A 24,705-nucleotide genomic window follows, 5' to 3' on the forward strand; every position below is an offset into this window, starting at 1 on the left:
ATTTCTTTAGAGTGTATATCTTCCTTTAGAAATAGCTTTGTACAGATGGACTGTATGTATAGACATATATATGTGTATATGTATATATATGTATATGTGTACACATGTGTGTGTGTTTATGTGTGTGTGTATGTCTAACACTATGTGTCAGGTTAACAGTTCATATGTCAAGATGACCATTAATATCATACTTTTAATGTTTGTTTTTCTCTTGTCACTCTAACAGACGCATTTCTGGGTTGCTTCTCATATAGTTTATTTTTCTTTTCACGTATGCTTCAGTTACATCGAGGATCAGTGTAAGACAGCCAAATATTCAGGTAGACTGAATTTAAAAGAGAAACACTATATAATTTCAAGCTTATGTTGTCTGTTTAGTTTTCTTCATGGTGCTGAGATCAAAACACTGCTAAAAGTATCTAAGGGGAAGAAAGAATTTGTGTGGTTTTACTTTAAAGTTGCAATCCATCATTATGGGGAAGTCGGGGCAAGAACTCAGGTCAGGAACCTGAACAGGAAACAACAAGGAATGCTGTCTCTGGCCCAGCCTTACAACAGCAGAGAGATGGTAATGTCTTCAGTGGGTCAGGCCTTTTGCAACAATTAATAATTAACATAATTCTTCACGGATGCCCCAGGCTACTCTAATAAAGACAATTGCTCAATTAAAACTCATTTTTTTAAAGGTTATATCAGGCTGTGTCAGGTTGACAGGTAATGGTATGTAGGGTAAAATTCTTCCCTATACTCTTGCTGATCAAATTGCAAAATGAGAGATAGAAAGCCATGCTCAAATAAATCCAAACGGCTCCTACTAGCTAGCTCTGGGTCTCAGGGGGCCCAAGTGCACTCACAAATATGCAGCAACACTAAATATCAGACAGCTAGATTTATTTTCTGAAATATATTGATATCTCATTTCTATAGTGATTAAAGCCATCACAAGGCAATATATTGAAAAAATAGTGCTCATATAGTTCTGAAAAGCAAAGTATATTGTGAAATTTTAATAAGTTTACTTTAGGACTAAGTTTGAAAAACTTCTTGGAAAGTATCTTTTGGAAAGGGTCCCCAGCCATGACTGGGTTTAATATATATATTCTTGTATTGTAAGTTGCTATTTCTAGTACTAGAACCAGATTTTGTTCTGTGGGTCTTAACACAACTTGGCCATTTAGAATAGATAAGTGTGGAATTTATAATTTAACAAGGAAAGTAATATCTAATGAGTAGAAAATACTTTGTGAAATAACTTGCAATTAAATTAGGTTGCTTGTCCCAGTCATTAAAATTCAGATAATGAGCTTGGATAAGAGGGAGGCCAAATCCTATCAGACAGTAAATTAAAAAACTTGGCCATAATGCTAAGTCTCAGCTAATAAATACTTTTGACCCCAAGAATACATATGGCAAATTGACTGGATAAAAGAATATCATAAATGGTTTCTGATATTCTTTAAAGCCCTTCCTTTGCTTATTTTATATGTTTTATATTGTTATACTATACTATGCAATAGAAAAGTAGGATTTAACCATGTCAAAATTTATAAGACTGTACTAGGAGAAAATACTTAATAAATAAAATTTTAAATGTCATATTCTTTTATAATATGGCAAACTACTTTTGTTGTTGCTGTTGTTGATGTTGTTTGCACTTCAAAATACTGTCTGTTTTTGTTATTGCAAGGAAAGCATCAGTGTGGCATGCCAAAGACAATGACTGTATTTTCAATTACTTCTTTGTACTGAATTAATAGTTTTAGTGTTATTCACTTAACCCCTTTGAGATGAGATTCTTTTAGATGTCATGGGAGTGTGATGAGATATTTGACTATCAAATCCAGAATGTGACTATGTATTGTTATTTATCATACTATTCATTAAACTACATATGCTGACATGATCTTGTAGCACAGAGATTACAAAATATGTGACATAAATTTGGGTTGCTTAAAAATGATAAAAGTGTTCAATGGTCTGTCTTATGTAAATTAATACTTTCTTCTATGACATCATTAGTAGACCAGCTTCTAAGGTGAAATAGGTACAGATGAAATTAAGATGCTAACACTATGGGTTGGGAGCTCCATCAAATGTTATACTGAATGTATAAACAAATTGAATTTTTTCTTCAAATATAGACCTCTGTACTTTGTTATTCTAGAAATTACTTAGTCTTTAAACTTTATTGAGGAAAACAAAATGTGTAATTTCCCCATTTCCTTTCTTTTTCTTTGTACTATCACAGATATAGCTATTTCTAGAAAAATGAGGAAGCTAGATAAGTTCAACAGAATGAAATTAATACTTTAGACACGATGTAAGAATGACCGATATATATATACCAACTAGTTATAGACACAGTGTAACAATGACCCAGATATATACCAACTAGGTTTAGACACAGTATATTAATGACCCAGAGATATACCAACTAGTTAGACACAGTATAACATGATCCAAATATATACCAACTAGAATTAGATGCTGTTGACATCATATTTTCCATCACAGTGCAATGTTTGGATACTCCATCAAATGTTTGATTCAGAATGTGGCCAGAATGAAAGGTGTGCTTCCAACAGTCAGACTGTTTTACTGGGAACTTGTTGATGCTTACGTTTCTTTTTTTTAAGAACTCAAACATTCAGAAGGAGTAAAAGGAAGATAGGCTTTGGTACCTGCTCTGAGATTCCTATGTAGGAATCTATTGAGAAATTCCCGGAGGGCTTCCTAGACATGGAGAATAACTACAAGCCAATGGAGGGAAAACAGGTCAGAGTTAATTGTCTCAGTTTAATCTACACTGCTCTGAGGTGGTCATAATCTCTGTGAATACTATTAGTGCCCTAAAGTACTGCATATGTTTAGATCTATATCATATATATACCTATACCCACACCTATACATATGCATGTTCATCTCACAAGTTCTAGGGACAAATGCAGATACCAGTTTATATTATGTACATACAGTTTTATCTTCTCTGAGGTTGTGACAGTCATCACTTGTGAATTAAAGTCACAATATCAAGGCTGATCTTTTGTCGCTGTGTAACTTTTTACTGGAGAAATAAACTGCTCATTCTTTACTTTCTAACCTGCTCATATATGAACTTCTCAAACTTCTATTTTTGTCTTTTTTTCTTGTCACACTCCTCCCAAATGAAGCAGTTTGATAGCTGAATATTCATTAAACTTCAAATTAAGTGAACAAAACAAAAGAAAGAAAGAAAGAAAAAGAAAGAAAGAAAGAAAGAAAGAAAGAAAGAAAGAAAGAAAGAAAGAAAGAAAGAAAGAAAGAAAGGAAGAAAGAAAGACAACAATATGAGAGGGCCTTTGCTCCTTCTCTGGTCACTCACATGAAAAGAAGGAAGCAGCGGGCTGTTTGCGGACACGCCTCTAACGGTTTGAGACTGAGCTTCCTCCTCTAGGACTCCTGCCAAATAGCTTCCACAGACAATCTGTGGGTGGTGACCTCACTGGAATCCAAGAGCAAAGGCTAAAAAATACACCACAATAATTGCAAACAAAGCCTTGCTTTGGTGAAGGACTGTTTGGTAGAATCCTGGAAGTGGCTGGAAACAAACCCTCTGGAGAGTTTAATAGGATAGTAGGTCTCTCTTAAAATCAACACTGTCCACACATTCAAACTCCTGTCTGACACCTTGGCCATTTTCCCTGTAATAAAAAGCCTTATGCTACTTTGACATTTAATTCTTATCTATCAACGCCATAAATTAATTGCTTACATCTAAAATTTCATTTTCAAAATTAATCTGCTATTCTCTTAAAAAACATTTCGTTGGCACTGCCCTGCCTGAAATGTTCCTTACTCTTTTCAGTCTCCAAACATTCTACCTTTACCCTCATGCCCATTTATTTTGTCCTGTGTCTTTAACTGACAATATAATTTCATAACCTGTGGAGAGAAACCAATAAGAAAAAAATTAAGCAGCCTATAACATGTGACTCTACAGCCTCTGTTTAAACTTGTACCTTGTGAAACATGGGCATTCTCTTGGTTGACTAATTAGGACTCCGGCATTGGCCTCTCCTGAATTCTTGTGTCAGTCATGGGATTCTCTGACTCCTCCAGAAAGTGACCTCAAACTTGTTTGAGGCCCTGTAGCTCCTCCCAGAACTGCATGCCAGCTTGCTGAGTCAGACACAGGTGGCTAAGCTTGTGCTTTTACTTATTTTAGAAAGGGAAGAGAGCTTTAGCCAGTCTAAGCTAGGAGTTTGGTAAAGAGATTGGGATGGTAACAGCCATCATCCAACATCCCTGGATTGACTGTGATCCTGGATGAGGTAGACATGTATCCAGGATTGTCATTATCACAGGGCAAATCTTTCTTCGACTTGGTCATTTTACCCGGTAACCAGTGACGTCTAAATTTAATAATGCTTCCTTTGGACTTGTGTGTTTATGTTCATCAAGAAGCCCTGGGATAGACTGCTCTTGTTCCTTATCCATAGAAGATGTCAAGCCTAGTAGCCTCACAAAAAAAATATATGGTCTATTTCCTTTTGTGTTTCTGAGATGCTTGATATAAAATAAGACTTAATTCACAAAAATAAATAGAGAAAGCATGTTTTAACACCATTAGTACAGGCCTTTGCTTCATAATTTTGCACAGTAAATATATGTTTTCCTCAAGTGTAAAATATATACTTCACATTAAATAGTAAAGGATAAAAGATCAGGTTTTGATCATCATTTGTTAAAACATATGGTTAGCAATTTAGTTTATTTAAGGTAAATGTTTTTTATTATGTCACCAATTGTGTATACTTGTATGCACATATACATGCACATGAACATTCACATGTATAACAATAATAATCAAAGAAAAATAATCTAAAAATTTGAGCTTATTGAGTTGAAGGTTTGGAAGGAGGGTACCTGGAAAGTACTGGGAGAAAGAAAGGGAATAGGAAAAGTAATGCAATTCAGTTTTATTAAAGCATGTTTTCAAACTTTTCTAGATAATTATTAACTTTATTCTTTTATTTTTGCCATTTATTTGCAATGATGTATCATGTAGACCATGTCTAGATTCTAGACAGGGATCACCACACATTAGAAAAACATTTAATTTACTGATGAAGTCATGTAATAATACCTGATATTTAAAAAATATATGTTATAACCCAACTTAGATCTTATTATTTAAATCTTGGAAATTTATTTTCCTTGTGACTTGATCAATTTTTGCTATATACATTTATTTTGGGGGTTATATGTCTATACTGAGTTTAGCAGAAATTGTTTTAGAAACTATTTGTATCTTTACATTTTCCTTTTTTAGCCCAGTCCTGTATGAAGGAATATTTATTTTTTTCTATTGTTCAATACTCTATCAACTTTACTTTGATCAGTTTTTTGTTATCATTTTTCTTAAACTTTTCACAAACATTTTGCATGCATCCTTTTCAGAAGCATATAACTGAATTGCCTAAAACCAGTAATATAATTCATTCACTAAAAAGTGATTTGGGGGATCGGTAAGGCGATCCACTGGGTAGATATTTGCTGCATAAGTTTGATCCCTAGAAGCTAACTAATGGTGAGAGGAAGAGTAGACTTCAGAAGCTTGTCTGCTAATCTCCACATGTGCTTTGTGATAAATGTACTCCTCACAATCCTCCCTCTCTCTCTGTCTCTCTGTGTGTCACTCTTTGTCTCTCCCTGTCTATCTGTCTCTGTCTCTCTGTCTCTATGTCTCTCTGTCTCTGTCTCTCAGTGTATGTAAAGCTTCATTTCCTGTTATTGGAGTCTATTCAAGCTAAATAAATCGTTATTCTGACGTTAGAACAATGACAGATTTCTCTGTGTCCATTCAGAAAGAATGTTATGCTAGTTTGTGTTGACATCAAAATGAGAACCTTTTCTAAGAAGTGATCAACTATGTGTTTTAACTTTGTGGACGATAAATTCAAGACATGTTTTTTTGTTTGTTTGTTTGTTTTGTTTTGTTTTGTTTTTTTGAAATTTCATGCCAGGTGCATGCTCATTTAAACATAGACTGAAGTTTAGACTATTATATAGTCATTATTTCGCCTTCAGCTCTGGGATGTATGCTAGTCCCAATCTCTCCTCCATTTTGCTAGTAAAAAGCAGAAAAATAGATCTCTGCTTGATGTATACAGAGGTAATGTCCTCCATCTCAGGGTTTGCAGGCAGATGACAAATTTAGTGCTTTGATGAACACAGACCAGCACTTTCAGGGACTAAGAAGATTCCCAGAGGAGTTTCAAAATTAAAATGCATTGAATTACTTAAGTCTGTCAACATCACTGTGGTGAGAGGGCAAGTTCAAAACGTTTTACCTCATTTGTTAGGATTTTCTTCTGTAAGGCTAAGCTCAGCCACCTAGCAACAGCACACACAAAGGACTCCACTGTGACATAGCTGAACTCCTGCTGGCTGAGCAGGAAGAGCACTGTGCACAGGATCAGGAGAGAGCAGGATGGCTTGCTGTCCCACGGCCATGGCGAAGCATGTTTTGGAAATTTATGAAATGCAGAGTAGTGACTTTTCTGAGATTCATAGACAATCAGTTCTCAGATAACTTCTTTGGGCTTCCTCCCCAGTTCCATGCACTAGAGTGCCTAGTTACACGCATGAAGACACACATACACACACTCACACATGCACATACACATTCACACACATATACACACAGGCATACATACATGTAGACACATACATGCACATGCACACATGCACACATCCACTCACACAGGCACATACACACATACACACATATACAGGCACACACACATACACATATACACAGAGGCACACACACAGGCATGCACAAACACACATACACAAACACACAATGGCACATACACATATTCTCACACAAATATACACATAGGCATACATACATACTGCATACATATATATATATATATATATATATATATATATATATAAACAGACAGACACACATATGTGTGTGCACACATACATGCAAACTCACACAGGCACATACACACATGCATAATACACAGGCACATATATATATATTTATATACACACAGTCTCACACACACACTCACACAGGCATGCACACACATATACACATATACACTCACACAGGCACATACAGATACTCTCACATATGCACACAGGCATATACACATACAGACAGACACACGCACATGCATGCACACAGATACATTCACACAGGCACATGCATACACACATACATACATACATACATACATACATACATACACACACTCACACAGGCATTCACACACATACTATACATATTCACACAGACACACACACATACACTCACACAGGCATGCACAGACACCCACACTCACATCACCACACTGAAAGGGAAGATGCCATTATCAATCAAACACACCCATTAAAGCTTTCTTGTGTTCATGCTCAGAAACCTGAGAAGAACTGTGCTGGTTGTGATGGAGCATTTCCTACGCCGCTGTCTGAGCATGGATGAAGGAGCTGTGTGAACTCTGATTCTTGTGCTATGAACCATATCTCTCGTTCTGACTTTTAAAGCGAGCCATTTGTCAGTAGACACTGTCCCAGAAATAACCTACCTCTTTTCTTCTCAGAAGACAGAAATATCTACTTAACAATCAGATCATAGCAGAGACCTTGGAAAACAGCTAGATCACAATTCCGTCAGCCATGACCCATTAGTGGAATCTGGGCCATGTCTTTCCTCAGAGAATGTCTTCCCTGAAAGGTGAAATGTCATACTGGAGAAACAGACACCCAATTACCAAAATAATCACCGAGCTAGCCTAGAAAACCTCTATGTAATTTAGGGGCTGAGGCTACTACAAGCACACAGTGAGGCATTAATTATGTTCTGTTCATGATTACTGGTACATAGGACACCATCAGATCCGAGACAGGGAGGAAGCTTGGAGGGCTTACTGAGAACAGACTTGCTTTAACATCAGCAGCATTCCTAAAACAGGTCTTGACTGGCTGGCAGGGCCTGGAGTAGAAAGTGTGTAATTCTCTCTGACAACAGAGAGAAAACTGAGGGACAGGTGTATTTGGGGAACACATTAAAAGCAGCCAGTTGATTCTGCTTCCACTGGTGTGTGTGTGTGTGTGTGTGTGTGTGTGTGTGTATGTGTGCACGCACGTATGTGTGTGTGTACATATGCATTATTGTTATATATAATTAGTGTCTCTGTGTATATGTATGTGTATTATTGTTACATACAATTGGTGTTTGTGTGCATGTGTGTATTATTGTTATATATAACTAGTGTCTGTGTGTATTATTGTTATATATAATTAGTTTCTGTGAGTGCATGCATGCATGTGTGTATACACATGTGTATGTGTGTATTATTGCTATATATAATAAGTGTGTGTGTGAAAGTGTGTGTCTGTCTGTGTTGTAAGCATTTTTAAAAATCTGGCTTGAAAAGCCGCTTATTAAAGTGACAAAGCCAGAGGCTGCTAAAACAAAAAAAAATTGCAGAAATTAAAATGTGGATCCTCTCTTCCTCATTAAGGCAAGTCCCTTTTGAGATCACCACCTGTTTGTTATAGTTCAATATGTATCACAGCTCCATATACAGCTAGACACTTTCTCCTCTGAGAAAAGGGACCTTAATGAATTTCCTATGCAGAGTTTGTACTGTATATTTGCTCTAATAATATTTAAACTTTTCTATGCCACGATATATATTTTCTATTTAAAATGTTACCTAGTTTTTCAATATACCACATTGAACACTTATGTCTGTTTTCAATGGGCTCCTATGACTTATTAGGGATAATCAACAGGGTGGTCTCTATTGAGTATAGCTAAACAGTGCAAGTATACATATATCTGTATATATATTTATATATCAATGATATGCTAAATTTAATTCAAGGATTGAATTTGTTGAGTTAGTATATAATTTACCTTAAACTTTCAAGTTGTTATTAGCACTCTGTCTCTCCAAAAATATCTGTTTTTCTTCCTAATGTGTATTCAGTTTCTGAAGGATATTTAAAAGTTGTGTGCCCAGAAGCTGTACCTACAAAGGCTAGTGAGGCTATATTCTGATTAATGGTGGCTATCACTACAACTCGTTTTTATGTGCATTATTTCAATAGCACATAAAACTAGCAATTCAGTAGTTTCCTTTACTAACTTTTTAATACTCTTTGAACTGTTTTCAGACATATATTGGCCATTTATATATTCTTTTCATTGCGAGTCTTCATTGTCTTTGTATATATATTTTGTTGTTTTGAGAAAGTAATATATGGGTTATAACTTTTTATATAAAATACATTTTTTGGCTGGTTTTCACTGTTAAATTCTGTTTCTAGTGTCTATCAATAATTTTGTTGTAGAGTTATTCCTTGGGGAGGATTCTTAGATTCTGTTACATCTGCTTTGAAACAGATGCACTTAAAAGTTTGCAGCAGTTTTCATTATTACCTAAGAATTTTTGTTTCCCCACTATATACATTTGAAAGCAATTCATATGTATGATATCAGAAATATTTAAAAGCAACTCTTTTTATATAGATTTAAAAATAACTTATCATTGACTAAACATTTTTTCCTAATACTAAATAATAGAGAGTTCAACCTATTCATTTTTATTAACTTGAAATTTTACTTTTTATGCTAGATACATGTAGTTACGTTATCTCTAAGTAGATTATTTTGTTCTGCTAATTATTTATCTATACCTTTTCATCTTCATAGTATTAATTGCCAAGGTATGACTTCACAGATAGATTTATTAATTCTTAATTATATTTAAGTTGTATGCTTAAGTTTGCAGGTAAGCAGTTAAATCCTTCTCTTTGTTTTCAGAAATGATTACAGGCACAGTGTGATACTTGGACTTAATAGCCAGATGAGCTGATTTTCTATAGCCCATTGTCATAGGGAACTGAATACTGATAGTATTGGACAGTGGTTTTCACACTTTTTTCCTATCTACTTTTGAAGTCATCTTTGAAAGTTCCTTTGTTTCTTCTTTTCAGTTTTGTGTGAGTGGTTAATTGTGTTGTGTTTTATCAGCTTAGAATAGAAATGTATTGTGATATTGTTCCCGCTCCTAAATAGACTTTCCACAGTTTTCTGGGTCAATTGTTAGAATTATTTAGGAAAATCTGCTATGCAACATGGAGATTGGCTATTCAGCTTTATGCTTCTGGCAGGTCGTGCTCCTTCAGCCACTTGCCCAGCAGCTCCCTGGATCCGCAAATGAAACACACACACACACACACACACACACACACGCACGCACGCACGCACGCACGCATGCTTGCTCACACACACACATACACCCGCACACACACGCATGCATGCATGCACACATGCACACACATGCATGCACGCATGCACACACACATACACGCTCACATACACATACATGCTCATTCACACACACGCACACACACACGCACGTGCATGCATGCTCGCTCACACACACATACACATGCACACACACGCATGCATGCACGCACACATGCACACACATGCATGCAGGCACGCACACACACATACACACTCACACACATGCATGCTTGTTCACACACACACACACACACACACACACACACACACACATTAGCTTAGTTTCAATATGCCATCTAGCTCAATGAATGGACAGTTCTAATCCTGTGCCTGCTACCCCAGGCCCAATTGGGGAAGTAGCCAGGGGCCACTTATCCAAATCCTTACATGGCTTGTTGGCTCTCCCTTGTTGCTCTAAATTTCCAGCACATCATGGTGATACTCTTTCTCAAGCCTATGCAACGCTAAGAGTCCTGTTCCATCTCCCTTTGACTAAACATAAGTTACTTGCATCTTTATGGCTTGATCAAAAAACAACTAGTTGCGAGGACCTTTAGCATTTCTCAATTGAATCAAAGCATTAGAGCCAATCTCTAACACAATCCAGTGGGTTTATTTGTCTTGTGTCTTTAGCTACCATGCCATACTCTTTTTTGATTCTATTTAATTTGCATAGGCTATCAATATCTGCAAAATACTTATGACTTTTCTTTTTGTCAATGTTTAGCATTTATGTTTATCTTGCTTGCCTATTGGGTAAAAATCTCGTGAGTTAATATGATAATCTAAATGCCATATAGATATTCACTTAAGGTTTTGCAAAAATTATTTTCATTAAAATATTAATCTTTACATTGAAAGATATGATTGCATGCATTTGGTGCTTAGAACATGATATTTTTATGTAGGTGTACATTGTCAAGTGACTAAATCCACCTACATAATATGTACATTACTTAAAATGCATACTACATTTATGATGAAACATTTTCATCCCTTCTGTTACTAGATTCAAGAATATAATATACTTTTAATAATACTCATGATGTTTTCCAAGTTTTGAGATAAAAGTACAAGCAAACTTGAAGAAAAGGGCATTTTGACTAATTGCTAATTTTTATTTCTCTATAATTCCATCTTTACCATTTATTGGATTTGAAAAGTAGTTCAATGACCCAGCCCTCAAGATTACTTAAAAATGTCTAAGTGTTGGCTTCTCAAAATTGACTTCTGGTGTATCCAGTTGTTTTCACGTGCAGTACTTTCCCATAGCTATGGTTATATATTTAATCTTTTAGAAGTTAAATACTGAGCTTCAAAGAGTAACAACAGAGGCAATGGTCTTACAATTTTTTCACTGGTTCTGTATGTCAACTCATAAATAAATACACTGTGTTGCTGTAGAGATAATTAAGACAATAGTAGGTAAACAATTCACAAACTGATTAGCACAGCCACCATGGAACTAGAAAAAAAACATCAGAATGTTCTTACATGCAAGCCTACAGGAATGGAAGTACTCTTTGTGTTCAAAAGTAGCATACAACTGAAAAACAATAAATCTTAGCTTATTTTAGAAATTAGATAAAAGTCTACACTCATAGGACCTTGAAGTTCTAGAATTAGAGACCACAGAGTCAAACTACAAAGAGGCAAGGTACCACACAGTTAAAACCCCTCAGTCATAGATTCTGCCTCAAAGACTTAGGCTTGAATATGAATAATAACAATATTGATGTCAATGGTTACTTGCTATTTTGTGTCTCAGGGAATATTATTTAACACGCCATATCATTTCTAAAGATATGTTATTTTATGTATATGAGTGTTTTATCTGTCTGAATGTTTTATACAGTATGCCTGTGGATCCTGGGAATTCAACCTAGGTCTACTGGAAAGGCATCAGACACTCTTAGCAGCAGAAACAGTTTTACTATACTGTCACTGTCTCAATTTTTTTAGCACCCAAATTAGATATAATTTTATCTATCCTATAGGCATATATAAAGCTTATGTCATAGTTTATTGGACATAGCACAACTCTTAAATGCTTCTTATATACAATTTTCATAATAATACACTTTCTAGATTATTAATTTTATTATTTGAGAAAAAGAAAGGACAATTGCATAATAATTATTATGACTGCTAGGCATTCTTTCACTGCTCTTTAGATTGCCCTTGGGTGAGATTTTCCCTACTCCTGGCCCAATCAATGGTCTTCAATACCTCCCTAGCCCTACTGCACATAACTGGGTATAGCTTATGTTCCCTAGGCAGGCATTTATGTCATTTCATGCATTCATACTATTTTTAAGTTATAATAATGCTTCAATGAGTAGTCCTTTCGGCAATGCTATTTTAGAGTTCATCCAGAGAAAACTTCTAGAAATAGAATGGTTTTGTTAAATGTAAATGAATATATATAGCATTTTAAAATATTGTTGGTTATCAGGGAATACAATAGACTTCAATCTGACTTTAATATACAAGTATAAGAGATTCCTAAGTAATTGGCTTTTAAAACTGGGTGTATCTCTAAGTGTTTTGAATCAGGGGACTGAGTAATGAAGACCTATCTTTATCATGGAAGATTGGTGTCATTGGAGCCCCTGAATCACAGAAGAGAAGAGCTAGAAGAGGAAATACATCTCTTTCCTCTGGATTGTACCATGTTTACTTGCTCTTGATATCAGGGCTCTTGCTTCTCTATCCAAGATTTGCATTTCCAGCAAGAGCCCTTAGTCCGTTGGCTTTCAATCTTGCTGCAAAAGGCTGGTGATGTGGTTTTCAACATTAGCTGTACATGCACCGTTTCCTCTGCAGGGACTTCCAAGATGCAAAAATTTTTATTACCACCTCTGCTTCTTCCTCTGACTATTTTCTTCTTTACTTAATATCATTTGCTCCTGGCTCATTATTTCCCTATCCCAAAGTGTCATAATATTTTGACATTTGAATCTATATTGACTTGAGTACTGATCATTCTTATTTCTTTAAAATTTATCTTTGGTGAAGTCTTAACAATTCAGTGGATGAAAAGAATTTAATTTTGTTTCAACTGATTATTAATATTTTTGTCTACTTTTATACCTAGACTAAGAATAGCCTAAAGTAGTGTGTATGCATAGGTAGGTTTAAGTAATACAAAATACTTTAAAGGCCTCCATCTTTTTAGAATTAGAACAGGTAGTTTTTATTTCATTTTTCTGCTCCTTTTCAGTTTTACAATAAAATGTGGGTAAAGGAAGAAAAGGGACAGTGTTCATAAACTCAGTTTCTTAAACAGTAGTTTTGTGGAAATGAAATTTGTGTTGTCATTGTGGCCAGGGCCAAGCAGTTGAAGTTGACTGATATTCCTAGTTTAAGAGCACCCTCTTCTGTCATTGGAACAAAGCAGTAATTTCTGATAACGTAATAAACACATCATGTGCTTCTCAGTGTGTTCTTTCTCCTGACTTAGAAATTCCCCAGTATTTCATTTGTGCTTGCTAATTGGGTTTATGATGACATAATGAGTCCATATCTTAATTCATTTGAGAACATACTTTAACATAATGATATTTTCTGTGAAATTATAGATGGTTGATTTGCATAAATTAAATTCATTCTTTCACTCGTTGCTTCATTTTTTTTTTTTTTGGTTAGCACATTCTTCAAACAGCTGTTTCCACATCAGGTATGCATTGTATATGGCTCATGAAAAGATGACAAAAGTTATGATCTTCACTATCAATTAGAAAACATGATCTAACCTCAAATATCGCCAATTTTTAAAGATAATAAAGGGGGAAATTTGTGTTGTCTTTTATCTTTATAAAATCTAGTTATTATTTGTGTGTGTGTGTGTGTGTGTTTGTGTGTGTGTGTGTATGTCCATGCATGTTAATGTGTGTGATGTGTGGTGTGAGTATCATGAGAATGCATGTGGAGATCAGAGGAAATGCACTATGATGTGGATTCTCTTCTTCTGATTGGATTCAGGTCCTCAGGATTGCACACAGGTCTTCACCCACCGACCCATCTTCCTAACTCATTTTGTTGTGTAAATTTCAAGGTTATGAGACATTTGAATGTAAGATTATATACATAAAATGCCCTAAGTCTGTGTTTCTTAGTTTTCTATTGATGATGCTATTTAAAAAAAAAAAACAAACGATAGGCCAAACAATAATTTCTAGCATTTTATTACATTTTACTATTTAATCAAGTAACTGATTACTTTAGACACACTATCTGTGGGTCGTTGGTGTGACAAAGCAATAGAAAGTAAAAAATTATAAGAATGGATTCGCTGTGTATGTTGTAGAAAATATTTTAATCCTGGCCCAAGGTCGTTAAGTTCTTGAATGAAGTACACATTTATAGTCTTGATATTTACAATAAGTTTTAAAGACAACAGTTGGGCAGTTGCCTAGCCTCCATGCTGTTAGAGTCTTTTTCTATAGATAACCTTGAGTTATTAGTTTTTATTATGTTTCATTTGGGCTTCTCTTAACTCCAATCAGCTCGCCCCCACCACCCTATTTTTATGGCTGAACTAACCCATGATCACTTCCCCTTCCTCCTTTCGTACGCCTTCTTTTTCTCACAGTCTTCTCCGACGAAGCCTGCAAAACTCCACCTATGTCTTTTCTACTCAGTTATTGGATACCATCATCTTAATCAACCAATCAGAATTAAGTAGGGGACAGCATCATAGGAGCTACAGGTAGTAGACTCTAGATCTTGGGAGTCCACACTTAGCATAATAATAAAAAACAGTAAAAGACAAAACCTTAACATGTGTATGTGTAGCATTTGTTTTTTCTTTAGTGTCTTTCAATGAGATAGTTTGGGTATTTGAGAATTTTTGTCTTATATATTTGGTTATTGTAGCATTTGTTAAAGAAAAGCTTTTGCCTATTTTAGCATTTTAGAGTTTAAATTTTAATTTCACAGTATGTTTCCATTAAAATGAATTTATGCTATATGTGTGTGTGTGTATGTGTGTATTAATTATTTTCATTTTAGTTTTTTCTTGGCATGTTTCTTGTTTAAAATATAAATTGGTTAAAATTATGTATATATATATATATATATATATATATAATTTTTACTTTGACATAGTCTGCTTTAGTTGACTATGATATTTATAGTTATAATAATTGCTGACAGATTTGAATGTATTCTTTCTTGTTGGTATTTGCCAATCAATTTCATTAGATGCTGACCCCTAGCTTACTTCCTTATTCTTCCATGTTCCTGTACCCTCTTGCTCACTTGATCATAACTTCTGCTCTCTGAGATGGACTAGTGTTCTTAGTGTGCTTAAATGACTTGCTATTAGAAACTTTTCTTCACTAGATAAGGCACAATATACTTATTTATGACACATGCACAAAACATGTACAGACCACAGCATTATAATATGATATAATTATAATATAGTGTCAAAGAAAAATATTATTAAAAAGTAGATAACAGTTAATTATAAGAAATTTGCGGGCGGCGGCGGCGGCAGCAGCGGCAGCAGTGGCTGCTCCAGCTGAAGGGCCATCAGCAGTGGAACCAAGGCGTCACAGGGACCAGTTAGGCCCTGCGCCCACAACCACTGACCTTCGCTGACCAGCCGGACAGCAAGCAGCTGCAGTTGTGCGGCGCCTTTCCTGCACGGAGGCCACTTCAGAACTCGGCCTCCCACCAGTCAGGAGAGGAGGATCCATCTTGGCTCCGTACTCCAGGAATCGGACAGACTGAGGTACACAAACATAATCCGAGGCCAACACCGCGGTGGTCTGAGCCCGACGGGCGTTGGCCTGCACCCAGGCCCTGGGCGGGTCGGGGGGCCATCGGGGTGCCAACCCAACCAGGAGGTTTTTTGCCCAGGCCTGCGAGCACGCCGCCGCCATTTTGCCTGCAGGGCGACAGAGAGCTCAGGCGGGCAGACCTGTAACAGGCATAGCCTAAGGCTAACAAAGCGGGGGTCCAGGCCCCAAAAGGCACAGGACTGACCCCAAGAACTGGGCGGCTTGGTGGGCCATCTGTGAGTCAACCCGCCCAGGTGATTGTTAGCAAAGCAGACTCTCCCGGCGCTTTCAGGGAGCGCGGGCGCGCACGCCCGCCATCCTAGTCACCTGGCAAACCCAATTAACAGTCAAAGCCGTAGGGGAACTTTGCTCGGACCTTGGCCTCCCAGGCTTTTGCCTGGACTCAGGGACTGGGCGGCCAGGCTAACCTTGTGTGCGACAGCCCGGTTGGCAGATTGGCTGCCCAGCGGAGTGAGCGGAACATAGGGGAGGTCACAGTAGCATACACCATCGGCACTCCCTGGGAGTGCACACGGGCTCCATCTGCTCCACAGACACAATCTGGGGCAAGGCCTCAGGCAGAAGCCCTTAGCTCTACTCTCTCCACTTCCGGATCCAGATCAGTCTGGGCGGCAGCATTACATCTCCAAGTCCTGCAAGTGGCTAGCTGGGCTTCCGGGCGGCCAGCTGGGAGAAGTCAGGGTGCTCCAGTGAATCCAGCGGGCCCCAGCGGGAGCCTTCGGGTGCCTGCTTTGGGATCTGAACAGCCTGGGCAGCAGCACACTGTCTACAAGCAGTGCAGGAGGTAAGCTGTGCACCAGAGGCCAACTGGGAAGGGGCAGCTTGCACTGGTGAGTCCAGCACTGACAAGATAAACTAACACCAGTGAGATCTAGATGGCAAAAGGCAAACGCAGGAACGTCACTAACAGAAATCAAGGCAATATGGCAACATCTGAACCCAATTCTCCTCTACCAACATGTCCTGGATACCCCATCACACCAGTAAAACAAGATTTGGATTTAAAATCACTGGTCATGATGCTGGTACAGGAACAAATGAAGGTCATACATAAAGAAATTCAGGAGACAATGGATCAAAAGTTAGAAGCCCTTGCAAGGGAAACACAAAAATCATTGAAAGAAATCCAGGAGAATACAAAAGCCAACAAGGAGGAAATGCAAAAAACACTTAAAGAAATACAGGAGAACTTTGCTCAACAGGCTGAGGTCATGAAAGACGAAACACAAAAATCTCTTAAAGAAATACAGGAGAACTTTGGTCAACAGGCTGAGTTCATGAAAGAGAAAACACAAAAATCTCTTAAAGAATTACAGGAAAACACAAACATGCAAGTGAAGGAGCTAAGCAAAACCATCCAGGATCTAAAATCAGAAGTAGAAACAACTAAGAAAACTCAAAGGGAGACAACTTTGGAGATAGAAAGCCTTGGGAAGAAATCAGGGGACAGAGATACAAATATCAACAACAGAATACAAGAGATAGAAGAAAGAATCTCAGATGCTGAAGATTCCATAGAAACCATGGACTCAACAGTTAAAGAAAATGCAAAATGCAAAAAGCTTGTAACCCAAAATATCCAGGAAATCCAGGACACAATGAGAAGACCAAACCTAAGGATTATAGGCATAGAGGAGAGTGAAGATTTACAACTTAAAGGGCCAGCAAATATCTTCAATAAAATTATGGAAGAAAACTTCCCTAACCTAAAGAGAGAGATGCCCATGAATATACAAGAAGCCTACAGAACTCCAAACAGACTGGACCAGAACAGAAATACTTCCCGTCACATAATAATCAAAACACCAAATGTTCTAAACAAAGAAAGAATATTAAAGGCAGTAAGAGAAAAAGGCCAAGTAACATATAAAGGAAGACCTATCAGAATCACAGCAGACTTTTCACCTGAGACTATGAAGGCTAGAAGGTCCTGGGCAGATCTCATGCAGACTCTAAGAGAACACAAATGCCAACCAAAACTACTATATCCAGCAAAACTCTCAATCACCATAGATGGAGAAACTAAGATATTTCATGACAAAACCAAGTTTACCCAATATCTATCCACAAACCCGGCCCTAAAAAGGATAATAGGAGGACAACACCAATACAAGGAGGGAAACTTCACCCTGGAAAAAGCAAGATAGTAACCTTTCAACAAACCCAAAAGAAGTTAAGCATTCAAATTTAAAAAATAACGTCAAAAATGATAGGAAGTAACAATCACTATTCCTTAATATCTCTTAACATCAATGGACTTAATGCCCCAATAAAAAGACACAGACTAACTGAATGGATACGTAAACAGGACCCTACATTTTGCTGCTTACAGGAAACACACCTCAGGGTCAAAGACAAACACTACCTTAGAGTAAAAGGCTGGAAGACAATTTTACAAGCAAATGGTCTCAGGAAACAAGCTGGAGTAGCAATTTTAATATCAGATAAAATTGACTTTCAACCCAAAGTCATCAAAAGAGACCCTGAGGGACACTTCTTGCTGGTCAAAGGAAAAATACAAAAAGAAGAACTGTCAATCCTGAACATCTATGCCCCAAATGCAAGGGCACCCTCTTTTGTAAAAGAAACTTTATTAAAACTAAAAGCACACATTGCACCTAACACAATAATTGTGGGTGACTTCAACACTGCACTTTCCTCAATGGACCGATCAGGAAAACAGAAACTAAACAGGGACACAATGAAACTAATTGAAGCTTTGGACCAATTAGATTTAACAGATATATATAGAACATTCTATCCTAAAACAAAAGAATATACCTTTTTCTCAGCACCTCATGGTACCTTCTCCAAAATCGACCATATAATTGGTCACAAGACAGACCTCAACAAATATAAGAGGATCGAACTAATCCCATGCCTCCTATCTGATCACTATGGAGTAAAAGTGGTCTTCAATAGCAACAGAAACAACAGAAAGCCCACATACACGTGGAAACTGAACAATACTCTACTCAATGATACCTTGGTCAAGGAAGAAATAAAGAAAGAAATTAAAGACTTTTTAGAACACAATGAAAATGAAAACACAACATACCCAAATCTATGGGACACAATGAAAGCAGTGCTAAGAGGAAAACTCATAGCCCTGAGTGCCTCCAAAAAGAAAATGGAGAGAGCATACATTACCAGCTTAATGACACACCTGAAAGCCCTGGAACAAAAAGAAGCTATTTCGCCCAGGAGGAGTAGAAGGCAGGAAATCATCAAACTCAGGGCCGAAATCAATCAAGTAGAAACAAAGAGAACCATACAAAAAATCAACAATACGAGGAGCTGGTTCTTTGAGAAAATCAACAAGATAGATAAACCCTTAGCCAGAATGACCAAAGGGCACAGAGAAAGTATCCAAATTAACAAACTTAGAAATGAAAAGGGAGATATAACAACGGAAACTGAGGAAATCCAAAAAATCATCAGATCCTACTACAAGAGCCTATACTCAACACAACTGGAGAATCTGGAGGAAATGGACAATTTCCTTGACAGATACCAAATACCAAAATTAAATCAGGACCAACTAGACCATCTAAACAGTCCCATAATGCCTAAAGAAATAGAAGGAGTCATAGAAAGTCTTCCAACCAAAAAAAGCACAGGACCAGATGGCTTCAGTGCAGAATTCTACCAGACCTTCAAAGAAGAGTTAACACCAATGCTCTTCAAACTATTCCACAAAATAGAAACAGAAGGAACACTACCCAATTCCTTCTACGAAGCCACAATTACGCTGATACCAAAGCCACACAAAGATCCAACAAAGAAAGAGAACTTCAGACCAATTTCCCTTATGAACATCGATGCAAAAATACTCAATAAAATTCTTGCCAACCGAATCCAAGAACACATCAAAACGATCATCCACCATGATCAAGTAGGCTTTATCCCGGGAATGCAGGGTTGGTTCAATATACGGAAATCCATCAATACAATCCACTACATAAACAAACTCAAAGAACAAAACCACATGGTCATTTCATTGGATGCTGAAAAAGCATTTGACAAAATTCAGCATCCCTTCATGCTTAAAGTCTTGGAGAGAACAGGAATTCAAGGCCCATACCTAAACATAGTAAAAGCAATATACAGCAAACCGGTAGCCAGCATCAAACTAAATGGAGAGAAACTTGAAGCAATCCCACTGAAATCAGGGACCAGACAAGGCTGCCCCCTTTCTCCTTATCTTTTCAATATTGTACTTGAGGTACTAGCTCGGGCAATTCGACAACATAAGGAGGTCAAAGGGATACAAATTGGAAAGGAAGAAGTCAAACTATCATTATTTGCAGATGACATGATCGTCTACCTAAGTGACCCAAAGAACTCCACTAGAGAGCTCCTACAGCTGATAAACAACTTCAGCAAAGTGGCAGGTTATAAAGTCAACTCAAGCAAATCAGTGGCCTTCCTATACTCAAAGGATAAGCAGGCTGAGAAAGAAATTAGGGAAATGACCCCCTTCACAATAGCCACAAACAGTATAAAGTATCTTGGGGTGACTCTTACCAAACATGTGAAAGATCTGTATGACAAGAACTTCAAGACTCTGAAGAAGGAAATGGAAGAAGACCTCAAAAAATGGGAAAACCTCCCATGCTCATGGATCGGCAGAATCAATATAGTTAAAATGGCCATTTTGCCTAAAGCACTATACAGATTCAATGCAATACCCATCAAAATCCCAACTCAATTCTTCACAGAGTTAGAAAGAGCAATTATCAAATTCATCTGGAACAACAAAAAACCCAGGATAGCTAAAACTATTCTCAGCAACAAAAGGAAATCTGGGGGAATCAGTATCCCTGACCTCAAGCAATACTACAGAGCAATAGTGTTAAAAACTGCATGGTATTGGTACAGTGACAGGCAGGAGGATCAATGGAACAGGATTGAAGATCCAGAAATGAACCCACACACCTATGGCCACTTGATCCTCGACAAAGAGGCTGAAAACATCCAATGGAAAAAAGATAGCCTTTTCAACAAATGGTGCTGGTTCAACTGGAGGTCAGCATGCAGAAGAATGCGAATTGATCCATCCTTGTCTCCTTGTACTAAGCTCAAATCCAAATGGATCAAGGACCTCCACATAAAGCCAGACACTCTGAAGCTAATAGAAAAAAAACTGGGGAAGACCATTGAGGACATCGGTACAGGGAGAAAGTTTCTGAACAGAACACCAATAGCGTATGCTCTAAGAGCAAGAATTGACAAATGGGACCTCATAAAATTACAAAGTTTCTGTAAGGCAAAGGACACCATCAAGAGGACAAATCGGCAACCAACAAATTGGGAAAAGATCTTCACCAATCCTACATCAGATAGAGGGCTAATATCCAATATATATAAAGAACTCAAGAAGTTAGACTCCAGAAAACCAAACAACCCTATTAAAAAATGGGGTACAGAGTTAAACAAAGAATTCTCACCTGAAGAACTTCGGATGGCGGAGAAGCATCTTAAAAAATGCTCAACTTCATTAGTCATTAGGGAAATGCAAATCAAAACAACCCTAAGATTTCATCTTACACCAGTCAGAATGGCTAAGATTAAAAATTCAGGAGACAGCAGGTGTTGGAGAGGGTGTGGAGAAAGAGGAACACTCCTCCACTGCTGGTGGGGTTGCAAATTGGTACAACCACTCTGGAAATCAGTCTGGCGGTTCCTCCGAAAACTGGGCACCTTACTTCCAGAAGATCCTGCTATACCACTCCTGGGCATATACCCAGAAGACTCCCCACCATGTAATAAGGATACATGTTCTACTATGTTCATAGCAGCCCTATTTGTAATTGCCAGATGCTGGAAAGAACCCAGGTATCCCTCAACAGAAGAGTGGATGCAAAAAATGTGGTATATCTACACAATGGAGTACTATTCAGCCATTAGAAACAATGAATTCATGAAATTCTTAGGCAAATGGATGGAGCTAGAGAATATCATACTAAGTGAGGTAACCCAGACTCAAAAGGTGAATCATGGTATGCACTCACTAATAAGTGGATATTAACCTAGAAAACTGGAATACCCAAAACATAATCCACACATCAAATGAGGTACAAGAAGAAAGGAGGAGTGGCCCCTGGTTCTGGAAAGACTCAGTGAAACAGTATTCAGCAAAACCAGAACGGGGAAGTGGGAAGGGGTGGGTGGGAGGACAGGGGAAGAGAAGGGGGTTTGCGGGACTTTCGGGGAGTGGGGGGGCTAGAAAAGGGGAAATCATTTGAAATGTAAATAAATTATATCGAATAATAAAAAAAAAGAAATTTGCTCATAATCACTATTTTTAAAGTTATTTTCTTTGAAACTGTTATTTGATTCACAAGCAATATGTTAATATACTTTATGGACCTTCTTGGCAGTACCCTTTGGCTTTTCTCCATCAATCTCCTTTCTGAAATCTCATCTTTTTTTCTGTCTTCCACCATAGTTTGTCCCCCACCTTTGAGCTTTGTATTTGAGAGAAATAAAATCAGTGCATCTCCATCTGGATTTCAATTGCTAAAGTTTATTTAAGTACTTGCGAAGGTTGCCAAGAATTCAAAGCTCTTTGCTTGCTCAGCTGAGACTATCTAAAGCCAATGAGCTTTCCAGCTCAACAGGGTTGAAGAGGATAGCACTGCCAACTGCCTTACTGTAAACAGTTGACATTAAAAAGCTCCATCCATTTAGCTGATGTTCAATAAACATCATATGGCAGCCTTCTCCGTTTCTTTAGGGGGAGATTTTTAGAAATGATCAGAAAATATTTTATAGTAAACTTCCATGTTAAATAATATGAGGGAAAGTATAATCCTGAGATGTGAAATCAATTATATAATGGATTTAAAAGACAAAACACTTTAAGAAAAATCACATGAAATCCAGTTTTATCAATGTTAAAGCCATATCTAAATTAAGTGCAAAATAAAGTTTATTATTAATTTTATTTGATAAATGTTATTTTTGCACTATAATAGGTAGATATAGAAATAAATATAGAGATATAGAAATTAGCTATAGAGTGCACATGCTTCTGGTTGGGCTCACACATACTACTTCAGCATATAACAGATGAACACTTCAGAGAGTCCTTTTCTTTCACCATGTGGATCCCAGGGTTCAGGTTTGAACTTATATTTCTTTTTTCCAGTCCAAATAATGATTTTACTGCTTATTTTGGAAGTTAACAAAATCCACTTTGATCATACTCAGGTTCTTAGTCCTAGCTATAAAGTGCCTTTACTATCTAAGTGTCTGATTGGCCTGAGGCTCCTATTCTTTCTTCCTTCCTTCTTTCCTTCCTTCCTTCCTTCCTTCCTTCCTTCCTTCCTTCCTTCCTTCCTTCCTTCCTTCCTTCCTTTCCTTCCTTCCTTCCTTCCTTCCTTCCTTCCTTTCTTTCTTTCTTTCTTTCTTTCTTTCTTTCTTTCTTTCTTTCTTTCTTTCTTTCTTTCTTTCTTTCTTTCTTTCTTTCGTTGTTTTGTTTCATTTGAAGCATTTGATGAGTTTGTTCTTTGACAATGTCATACATGTATAATGAGCATCCTTACAATCACTCCACAATCTCCCTTCCATTTTTTTCATCACCTGGCACACAAAACCAGCTTTCCCACATTCATGACTTTTGGGGTTGTTAGAGACTCAGTGAGTTTAGACACTCTAGACCATGATCACCTTTGTTACCACAGCTTTGAAACTATCTGCTGGTACCTAATGGGATCACTAATGGGTACCCAGCTAAAGAAAGTAACTACCCTGCCCCTAGAATCCCTCAGTAGCCAATAGGACTACAACAAAGGGCAGGACTTCATAATCTCCTCCAGGAGACAGAAAGGAACTACATTTTGCAAAGATATGAGTGTTACTCAAATTTTTTTTAAGAAATTAATAGCTATTGGTGAGTGTTTTCTAAATATTTATGTGCTTCATTATAATTTGAATATCATCTTTCAATAGGTTTTGCAATAAGCAAAAAAAATACAGCTAGTGTTCTGCTAGATAGCAAATATAATGCAATATGCATCATTTTCTTTGGAGTTTATGAAACTTCTTGCACAATTTTCCTCATCATACAGGGATGAGGAAGAAAACCAAAAATCTTTGAAATGCAGTATGAGCAATTCCCAAAAGAACTCACAAGGTCTGTTGTTTATTTTTGCTCTGAGTATGCAAATGTATTCCTTATCTGTACCTTTATTTTTCTTACGAACATCCATAGGCAAGTCAGAAGATAGCCTTACTCATGAATTAATTTTATTCTTTATTATTAGGAGAGCCAAATAAGGGATTTGAAATAAAAAAGATAGAGTCACATACATTAGAATAAACTCATTGACTTTCTAAGTAGCAACAACAAAAATCATATGGAATTAGATAACTATATAAGGAAAACTTCTTTTGAGCAAGTGTGGTGGCTCACACCTATATATTTAGTCCTGGCAAAGCTGAGGCAGGAGAACTATGGCAAGGTCAAGATTGGCTTGGGCTACAGAGTGAAACTCAAAAACAAACAAAAATCTTTTGAAAACATATAAATATCAAATGCAGGTAATACCTATTTTTAAAATGCTGTAT

General features: G+C 37.1%; 1 protein-coding gene across 1 annotated transcript in view; it reads right to left on the bottom strand.

Moving 5' to 3' along the window:
- Malrd1 (MAM and LDL receptor class A domain containing 1) overlaps positions 1-24,705 on the bottom strand; it is a 719,676-nt gene that overhangs the window by 83,383 nt on the left and 611,588 nt on the right. The window lies entirely within an intron of this gene.

The sequence above is a fragment of the Apodemus sylvaticus genome, chromosome 14 (assembly GCF_947179515.1).
Source record: "Apodemus sylvaticus chromosome 14, mApoSyl1.1, whole genome shotgun sequence".
NCBI classification, from domain to species: domain Eukaryota; kingdom Metazoa; phylum Chordata; class Mammalia; order Rodentia; family Muridae; genus Apodemus; species Apodemus sylvaticus.